Raw genomic sequence first — 10,845 nt, 5'->3', positions numbered from 1 at the left:
AGGCTGGTAGAAAAACGCCAGCCTCATTCTAGTCAGGAGCAGTTAATACGCTGCAATATGTTAACTGCAAAACAGCTGAACCTAAACAGTCCAATCAACTGTTTGGACTGTTCACCTCTATGTTGCAATTACCGCTATGCTTATTGATAAGATTTGTGCTGATCTGTAGTGATAGTGGCTTATTCTCAACCAGCCTGGGAAGGCCGCTTTGGAAAGGTTATTTATGGCATTATTTCAAAGATGTCTATCTTGCACTTTCTACCATCTGCCCAAGATAGCAAACAACACGAAACAAAAATATGCTTTAAAATTAAAACAACCAAAACACCTTGCTAGCTAAACAAGCTTAAAATAGCGGTAATAAAATCTGTCATCAATATTTTAACATAGCTGCCAGTAAAACTAGTAGTATAAAAGCAAGCAGCATAATTGTGGGTAGAGAGCAGGATGAGGAAATAAAATTCCATTAACCACCTGGATGAACAAGACTCAAGCCTAACAGTGCTTTAAAGACCAACAAGATTTCCAGGGTATAAGCTTTTGAGGGCCAAAGCTCCCTTCATCAGACCCTGATTCCTGTTTTTATGGTGGAAGGGGAAAAAGAGTAACAAAATATACTATAATGAGGCCTCAGAAGCAAAGCCTTTCAAATATGCTTTCTTAAATGAATGCTAAGTAAGGTGGGGATAACTCTTAAGAAAGTTTCTAATAAGGTTTATGATCAAGTTGGGTAGCTGTGTTAGTCTGTCTGTAGCAGTAGAAAAGAGCAAGAGTCCAGTAGCAATGATAAGACTAACACAATTTGTGGTAGGTTATGACCTTCAGATACAGCTAGAATGTGAGTCCATCTTATATCTCTCCAAGATATAAGGACAAATGAACTCACATTCTAGCTGTATCTGATGAAGTGAGTTGTGACTCGCTAAAGCTCATACTCTCCCACAAATTTTGTTAGTCTTATAGATGCTGCTGGACTCTTGCTCTTTTCTACTAGTAAGTTTTATGACAGACATGAGTGACTCATCAAAATGAGCTGTTATTTTCCACAGATGCCTGTTCTCATTGGAACAGAGGAGAGGTGAGGGTGGTTGGTGTCCGGGGTCAACAGCCCAGCCCCCGGACTTGCTGGCAGGCAGCAGTGGGGGGCAGCCGGGAGACAGCAGTTCAACCATTCTGACTGGCAAACAGAGCCAGAACCTGCCTACTCCAGGGGGAAGGGGCGAAAGGCCAAAGCCTCAGAAGGCTGGGGGGAGCAGGGAGAGGCCAGCTAGTCCTACCCTCCAGGGGGAAGAGAGGGGGCTAAACAGGCTAGAGGAAAAGGGCCAAGGCAGGGGGAATAAGGACCCAGCAACAGCCCAAACAGAGCCCTTACCAGCCAAGGAGGAGAAGCAGCCACTACAGCCCAGAGCCACGCCCCGGCGAGAGGACAGCAGCCTGGTTCAGGAGGTGCTAGGAGCCAAGCCACTCCAGGTGGAGCTGCCACAGGCATTCTGGGGAGGAGATGGGTAGCCCCGCCCAGCATTAATGAGCAGGCAGCCCAGAAGCTGGCCAGGGCAGCTCCTCGTGAGCAAGGCCAAGGAGACCTCAGCTGGGGATGGCTCGCATTCAACCCCACCCTGCCAGCAAGGCAAGGAAGCCAAGAAGGGATTAGTGGTAGGAGGGAAACACCTGAGGGAAGGCACAGCTGGGCCAAGTCAGGAGAGGGAACAAGCCTAGAAGGAGGGCGGGGCGGGGAAAGGAAACCCTATATAAGGTGGCTAGGAAGAGCTCTGAGGTGGTGGGTGTGAGTAAGGAGTGATGGTGTGGAGTGAGAGCAGAGCGGTGCGAGAGTGGAGGCTTGGAGGAGAGTTCTGGGAGGAGGAGATGATGGAGGACGCAGAGGGTAAGCGGACCAGGTTGAGCAGGCCAGCGAGTGGCTTGAGAGGGAGCCAGGGTGATGTATACCGCCCCTCCTTCCACAGAGCAGGGTCCTGCAGCATCCCTGGTGCCCCTCTGATGTCAGGGCTGGCCCAGCTGGGGCCCCGCCCAGCAGTGGCAGCGACAAGCCCTGACAGTTGGTAATGTGACTACTTCAGTATTTTCTGAAGTTGCATCTACACGTAGAGTCTTCTGCTCCTGATCTAGCACGGTCAGAAGCAGTTAAATGCCCAGGCTAGCCCAATCTCATCGGATCTCAGAAGCTAAACCGTGTTGGCACTTAAATGGAAGACCACCAGGGAATCACCATGCAAAGGCAATAGCAAACCACCTCTGAATGTCTCTTGAAATGAAAGCCCCGTGGGATCGGCTGTGTTGGCACTTTCCTCCACCACCCAGAGGAATAGAGAAAAACATCTTTGGCAGATCCGCAGGGAACTGAGGCACAGGGGAGATGGGCCATGCAGTAAAGCAAATGTGTAAGGCAGCTCTAATGCGCTGTCAGGTACACTTTGTGCTTGTCCCACAATAGGCCCTGGCAGAGCAAACAATGTGAAAGTGCTTGATGCCTGTGAACCACATTGCTGGCTGCCAAGCAAGCAAAGGTGGCCTCGAACAGGCGGCAGTCAAGGTTGCTGAGGACTTACTCATTATGAGGGAGCCCCAGGCAATAGAACAAATCCTTTTCTCCAGTTCTTTCTCTGGCCTCTGAAAGGTGGTTTCCTCACAACCAATCGTGTGATGAGCTAGGCCGGGGCTGAAGCTGCCAGGGAAGAATTGCAAGGGCTTCTGGCAAGGGCCTGCCCAGTACCAACCTGTAATTAATCACATAGGTTAAGATCCAGAGCTGGCACGATGTAGTGCTTAGAGTATCAGATGAGGATTTGGGAGACTCCATTGTGACTCCCTTTTCTGCCACGGAAGCCTGCTGGGTGATCTTGGGCCAGTCACACCCTCTCAACTTAACCTACCTCACAAGCTTGTTGTGAGGATAAAATGGAGGAGAGAAAGATGTGAGCAGGGTGTGAATGAACTAAATAAGACGTCCCTGAGAATTCAGAAAAGCAAAAGAGGACTGAATCTAGCAGTTGAGGCTTTTTCTTGTTAGGATATGCTGTTATTAACTATTTTTAGGAGTGTATAGCATATTGATTATTTCCATGTGCACAAATAGGCAGCGCCCCTCAGCTTCTCCCTTCCAGTCGCATGCAGTCTTTATACACCCACATGATGTCTTTATGGGGCAGGGTCCCTCCAGGAGCACTAAGTGGGAGGGGCTGCACTGGGGGGTGGATCTGTGGGGATCTGCCTCTCTTCCCTCCTACAAGCGCCTACAGGGAACAAAAAGGGCGATCAGCATCCAGGCCTCAGTTCTTGTGTTGCTGAGCGCATGCACATGTGAATAGTTTTCTGATCATCTGTGACTCCATGGCCTTGCATATACACTTAAAGTGATTTTATTTTACCAAACAGTATTATGCCAATGTTTGCTCTCCATCGCGTACTTGCGCACACAGTGTCTGAACTATGCAAACCGATGGTTCTGTCATGCAACCTGCCTTCAAGAGGGATGGGCTACATGCAGGCTCTTGAGTGCCACGTAATGCTGTCTTTTAGAGCCACCCTATGTGCTTGCTGGGTCTCCCAGTTCACAACGCACATGAGCTCTGCATGCATTATGAGAAAGCTGGTCCTGGGGTTCCTTTGCAGGACTCATGGTTCGAGATGGTCTGAGCTTAGAGAGGAGGATGTTGACTCTTTGTTCCTTATTCTGGCTTCACCTGCACCTCTAGAAGAAACCAGAAGCTTAGCAGCCGTAAGACTGCTTCAGCCCCATGCCCCATCAAATCTGAGCATGCTCCTTACCGGAGTAGTCTAAAGAAAAGAGTAGCAGAGTGGCTGTTCAGAGGCTCAGCACAGACGTTCACAATTGCTAACAAGTTAACCCAAATATGTCAAGCAGGCAGGTTTAAAAGCAACTAGAAATAGCCTGAGGTACTGGTGGGGAGGTAATCTGCACCGAGCCGTCACCACGCCCCGCTTATTGGTTCATATTGCCAAAGGTTAGTGGGCAAACAAGGCCAAGTCCATCCAGCCTTTGGTCTTCCAGGCTGTGACTTAACACTAAGATAAGAAGACTATTGCCTACCTAGTGAACTGGCGTTCACGGTTATTAATAGGGTTGCCAACGTTGAGTTTTGAAATTCCTGGAGATTTGGAGGTGGAGCCTGGGGGGTGGGGGCTTGCCCTCCAAAGCAGCCATTTTCTCTAGGTAAACTGATCTCTGTAATCTGGAAATTGGTTGTAATTTTGGGAGCTCTTCTGGCTCTACCTGGAGGATCAGTTTTCTCATAATGCATGCTGATCTCATGTGAATTGGGAGACACAATAAGCACTTAGGGTGGCTCTGAAAGACAGGCAGCATTATGTGGCACTCAAGAGCTTGCATTTGGCCCATCCCTCTTACGTTCTTAAATATGCTATGCTACCAATGGACAGCACCAGGGGGGCTGATGCAAAATGATTGCATTTTGCCCTGGGTCACCTTTCTACTATCCAAAAGGAACAAACCACCTGGGGGTAGTGCACACACAGCGCAGACAGGGAGTTGTCCCTCACAAGCAGCACAGCTTTGCAGCACTTCTGCAACACACCAAAGAGGCTTGCTTCCCTTCTTACCATCTCAAGAAGCCAGTTCAATTAAGTGGACAGCTATTGTTGAAAAGGAACAGGCTCTACTAGATGCCAAGCCAGGGCAGGAGGGGGAGGGGGACAACAACCAGTAGAGAGGCAGCCAGTCCTTCAAAGAGGTTCATCCCAGGCCATTAAGATGTTAACCAGCACCATGAACTGAATTCAGAAATAAACCAGCCATCAATGTCGCTGTTTTAAATTGGCAAGAAAAGTTCTCATCGGCAAGCTCCTGACAATAACTGAAAGCCAAACTACAAGTAACGCCTGACACAGGTTGGACACTTGTCAGCTTCCCTCAAGTTTTGATGGGAAATGTAGGCATCCTGGTCTTGCAGCTCGGCTCTCCGACTGCTGTCCAATGGACTTTTCAACTGTCACTTGTCCAACATTCCGCCAAGCTGCCTACATTTCCCATCAAAACTTGAGGGAAGCTGACAAGTGTCCAACCTGTGTCAGACGTCACTTGTAGTTTGGCTCTATGCTGCTGCATTTTCAGGTGGTTACTGGGTTATCTTCAAGGGCAGCTCTGTAGACGGCATGTTACAGTAGTCCAACAGTGAGGTTACAAAAGTATGCATCGACATGTCTGGGTCAGGTGAATTTAAAAAGTGACTCGAAACTATTCGGTTTATGGAACGACACGATTACTTACTGTTTGCCTTGCTTCCATCCTTACCTCACACAGCACCGCCATTAACCTGAGGGAGGAAATAGAAGTTTGGGCACTCCAGCTATGTCTATATGTGCAGATACTCTGTGTGTGGTTTTTTAGCCTAAAAAAGGCACACTATCATGCTGTTCTCAAGGTTGCTGTGTACTTCTTTTCACCTGATTACCGAAAATAGTTGTTGCATGAGGTAAGGTTCACTTACAATAATTGAAGCCTTAACCTGGAGCAGTATAATTGCTTTTAAACCCCCGCCCGCTCTATACCATTGTGCCAAGCCCAAAGGGTAGATTTAGATTTGCACGCATGCCAAGGCTGTGCCGTTTCATGCCAGGCAACCTGTCAACAGCAACAATACACTTTTTGTTGCCACAAAATAAAGAAAAGATAGTGTTTTTGACTGTTGAAGCCGGAATGCTTCAAAAGAATGGCAAGAAACATGCACATAGGAAGTTTCTTGAGGGCCTTTTGCCACTGTGGAACTACACAGCCTGAGAGTTTTCAAGAAATAATATTGTTCATTTATTTCATTTATATCGCACCATGCTCCGGCTTAAGTTGTTCTTGCCTCCATTTTATAATAATTACAATCTATTGGATTAAGCATCCTGAATTTCTCAAAACGGGGTTTGTGGGGTTTGAAACACAGCAGGGAATCCAAGGGCAAACACCTCCAACTGTCCCACTGGCCAGAAAGGCAACAGGGCAATTAATTTCTTTATGCACGTTCCAGTGGTGTAGTGGTTAGAGTTCCAGACTGTGACCTGGAGATCTGGGTTTGAATCCCCACTCTGTCATAGAAGGTCACTGGGTGGCCTCAGGTCAGTCACTGCCTCTCTGCCAGACCTACCTCTCAAGGTGGTTGTGTAGATAAAATGGAGAGAATCAATGTAAGCTGCTTTGGGTCCCCACTGGAGAGAAAGGCAGGGTGGAAATGAAGTAAATACAATTCCACCATCAAGGCTTCTAAGCTGGTCTCTTTTGCAAGGCGTAGCCAGAACAGAAGGGTGTGTGAAAGGAAGTGATAACTATTTCTCTGCTTCACTGATTCCCCCCCCCCTCCACCCACTCAGTGCTGTTTCTCCAGTGAAGATTTCAGACTTGTCTTCATTGCAAACACAGGTCGAGAGAGGCACCGTAGTGTAGTGGTTAGAGGGATTTGGAACTTTTAGATTCAAAGCCACAGTCTGCCGTAAAAGCTTGTGGGTGACCTTGAATCAGTCTTGGTTTAACCTTCTTCACAGGGTTGTTGTTGGGAAATGGAGGAGAGCTAATGATCTTATAAGCTGCTTCGAGATCCCATTATGGAGAAAAACAAGGTATAAAACACTAAATAAATCACATAAAACTTGGCAGAGTGAAAAGTATCTGCGGAAAGATGGAAGGGGAAAATGGGCAATGAGCAGGTCCCAAAAATGTGTGTGTGTGGGAAGAAATAGGTATATTTTACCAGGGGCTTAGACTATAGGGCTGGGGCAAGCTGCAAACCTATTATTGTCATAGAATGTATCTTGTTTCAGAAATAAATATTTCTTTTATGACACATGAGATTGTATATATGGGATAGGACAGTATCCAAAGTACTCTGACCTGTATAGCCCAGGAGAGCCTAATCTCAGAAGCTAAGCAAGGTCAGCCTGGGTTAGTAATTGGATGGGAGACCTCCAATGAAGACCAGAGCTGCAGAGGCAGGCAATGGCAAACCACCTCTATTAGTCTCTTGCCATGAAAACCCCACCAGGGGTTGCCATAAGGCTGATTCCGCACACGTTGGATAATGCAGTTTCAATGCACTCAATCAATCGTTTGAGGTGGATTTTTTGTTCCGCACACAAAAAAAATCCGTTCCAAATGATCTATAAAGAGGATTGGAAGTGCATTATCCAACATGTGCAGAATCACTCCGATTGAGAGCAGGATTTCATTCATTCTCTGCATGGTGTATACTGGGCCAAGAGAAATTATGCTTGGGTTCTACAAGTCAGGAACAGGATAAAACTCCACCTCTATCAGAATTTGCACACTCCAGCCCCCATGTTGGATGGGACACCTTCAAGAAAGTCTAAGGTCGCTATGCAGAAGCAGGCAGTGGCAAACTGTCCCTGATAGTCTCTTGCCTTGAAAACCCCAGCAGGGGTCGCTATAAGCCAGCTTTGACTTGATGGCACTTTACACACACAACTATACAGTACAACATCTGGACCTCAGTTTTATTCTGGGTCTGCCATGAGGACTTTCAATCAGATGTGCATTGCAAATAGAAACTCTGGTCTCAGCTACACACTGGCGCTTGATTTGAATCAGGACTGGCATGCATAGAGAGGATGTTTGGATCAGGACTGACATGCAGAGAGAGGTTTTTTAGGCATTTATTCCATGTTTCCCTGACCTGAAATGGTCCCAGAATGCTGCTATTTGCCCTGTTCCACCCATATAGATGGGTTTCACACAGGTTTCAAATAGCATCCCTATGGAGCTTTTTCAACTTGGGGGGAAAGGAGTGGGAGGTAGACTTAAGCACCCTTTCCTGACCCACCACGGTCCCACCCTGAATCAGGCCCAATGCTCCTGGAAACGGAGAACCCAGCGTGGAACCTGCGACCCACATCTCAACTGAAAATCCCTGCGGTGGGCCCAGACACAACTTGAGGGCATCATACTGTGCGCCGTGGAAGTGGAATGTGTAGTTCTGCTCCTATATATAGCAGCCATTGCTAGGCTCTGCCCTTTCAAGGAAGAGTCAACATTTTTCATGTCGAGCGCTGATGTGTGGAAGTACATGAACCACGATGCTTTCCATCCAGATTTCCTCTGCTGGAAAAATAAACATCTGAGACCCCTTAAGGTCAAGTAACATCGGTGAACTTGAACCACTCCAGAGTCATTTTGTTTATGTATTCTGCGCTCGGAGCTTTTAAACAGATCAACAGCTGGGGCTCTGGGAGAGAGAGAGAGCATGCATTCTCTCCTTTTCCCCTTGCACACAGCAGTTTAGCCAACCAGGAGGAGAAACGCCACCTCCATTGGTACCATCTGGTGATGGTAATAATAATATAACAATAACATTTGATTTATATGCTGCCCTTCAGGATGACTTATCCCGAGCGGTTTACAAAGTATGTTATTATTATCCCCACAACAACAATCACCCTGTGAGGTGGGTGGGGCTGAGAGAGCTCTAAGAAGCTGTGACTGACCCAAGGTCACTCAGCTGGCTACAAGTGGAGGAGTGGGGAATCAAACCCGGTTCTCCAGATCAGAGTCCCACGCTCTTAACCACTACACCAAACTGGTACCAATTGCCATGACCCTTCGGCTTCCATTTTGTTGGCATAAGTTTCTACACACCTTTTCTGCCAAATGTAGGATCGGGGAAACCACCAGATGAAGCCTGTGTATAGGGAAGGTTATTTCTTCTGTAAGCGGCTCCTCTAGGGCCACTTACAGGAGAAAGGAGGCAAGTGAGGCAGGGGGATACGTGGAAGTGGGCTGCCAGTTTGGTGCAGGTTTGATTCCCCAGCCCTCCTCTTGAAGCCAGCTGGGTGACCTTGGGTCAGTCACAGCTCTTTCAGAGCTCTCTCTGTCAGATCTGTGGCTAAATAATAGTTGTAATCCAGACTACCTTCTGCAATCAGACAAGAGTCCGTTGTTTTCAAAAGATTTACTGAAAAAGGCAACCATTATAGTCCACTGGCCCAAATGCAATATCTGGGCTGGTACACGTGTATTGTTACGAATGATAGGCAAAGAACAAGGTACAGAGTATCAAACCCCAGCAGGCCCAGCCTCCCCCCATAGTTCTCAAAACAAGCCGCTTGAAGCTGAGAAAGTGAAAGTTTCCCAAGGCTGGAGAAGCTGAAGTCAAAACCTTCTTCTGTGAGATAACTGCGAGGGAGCGTCTTGGCACCTGTGAAAGAAGCACTCAGAATACTAACAGAATTAAAATGGAGTCTCTTTGGTTATACATAGAGAAAAACATTCTGAACCTGACACTCTCAGCCCCACCCACCTCACAGAGTGATTGTTGATGTGGGGATAATGATAACACACTTTGGTAAACCGCTCTGAGTGGGGGTTAAGTTGTCCTGAAGGGTGGTATATAAATCAAATGTTGTTATAACTGTGCTTACATACCACTCTTCTAGACAGATTAGTACCCCACTCAGAGTGGTGAAAACGGTCAGTGTTATAATTATTCCCACAATGTAGCCGGGACACTGAGACAGAGAGGGGTGGCTTCTTCAAGGCCATCTGCTGAACTCATGATAGTTAGCTTACCAGAGGCGGGAAAACCCTGAAAGGTGAAGCCCGCTCTTATAACAAACTCTCAGAGAGAGTGACCCAAGCACTCATAGACAACTCACGGACTATTGTGCAATATATTTTGGTTCCATCAACAAGTTCTTAGGTCCAGTAGTATTCCGTTGTCTTTTCACTAGATTCCTAACAAGAGAGGTTCTAGTCATATCAGTTGCTGGTGCCAAAGTTTTAGTGGGTTCATATTTTTTAATGACAGAGGCCTATATTTGTATTCTTTACCTGGCTTTTGGTGAAGCCACCAAGACTGCCCCCTCCCTTCCCCAAAGCCTTCCCCTCTCCCTTGATGGCAAAAGGTCCCAGGGGCCAGGAACACTTCCACAGGCCACTGAATTTCCACCTTTCTCTCCATACTCTGGAAAACCAAATACTATTATTTCACCAACCCATGTTATCACGAGCCGCTATCATCATTCAAACTCATGCTTAGCCTGTTGTGTACCCTGGATCTCTGGCATACTTGCTATACCCAGTCTTGCTTCCTCTTCAGCTTTGGATTATGCCCTGAACTACCACCTGGATAGCCATTTGGCATGTTTGCCAAGTACTTCGTCCTGAAATTCAAATAACTGATTTGTGTTGGTCTGAGATCCACTTGGATTGTAAGATACCTGAACTCTTGCCTTCTCAGAAGATTTCCCTACATAGATCAGGGGCCCCACATGGCACCAGTGCCCACCTAGCGTTCTCCTTCCTCTCCTTTCCTTTTCTTGTTACACATTGCAAAAATGTTTGTGTATGGATGTTGGAGCTATTTACACCTACTGCAGGCATTTTAGTGTTTGGTGCTGCTGTGTAAATACTGCTTAGACTACATATATGTATCTTGTTCCTGCTCAATCAGTTGGCCTGATTTCCAACCACATAGTTCCTCTGATGAAACTGCAGCTGGAAATTTGGCTTGCCAACCTCCAGGTGGTGACTAGAGATCCCCTGGAATTACAATTAATCTTCAGATGAAAAGATCAGGTTCCCTGGGTAAAATGGCAGCTTTGGAGGGTGAACTCTGTGGCCTTATACCCCGTCAAAGTCCCTCCTCTCCCCAAACCCTACCCTCTACCCAGGCTCTACCCCCAAAGCTCCAGGAATTTCCCTGACCACAGAAACAAAATTTCAGGGGTCTCAGTAAGTTGCAACAAGAGGGGGAAGTGGAAAAGTCCAGCTCTACAGAGTCCATGGAGCCCTACCTGCTTACTTTCCAGAAGAGCGGGAGACGTGCATCTCCCTTGCAGCTGAATAGTTTAGCAATG

The sequence above is a fragment of the Eublepharis macularius genome, chromosome 5 (genome assembly GCF_028583425.1).
Source record: "Eublepharis macularius isolate TG4126 chromosome 5, MPM_Emac_v1.0, whole genome shotgun sequence".
NCBI lineage: Eukaryota > Metazoa > Chordata > Lepidosauria > Squamata > Eublepharidae > Eublepharis > Eublepharis macularius.
This window is presented reverse-complemented; position numbering follows the sequence as displayed.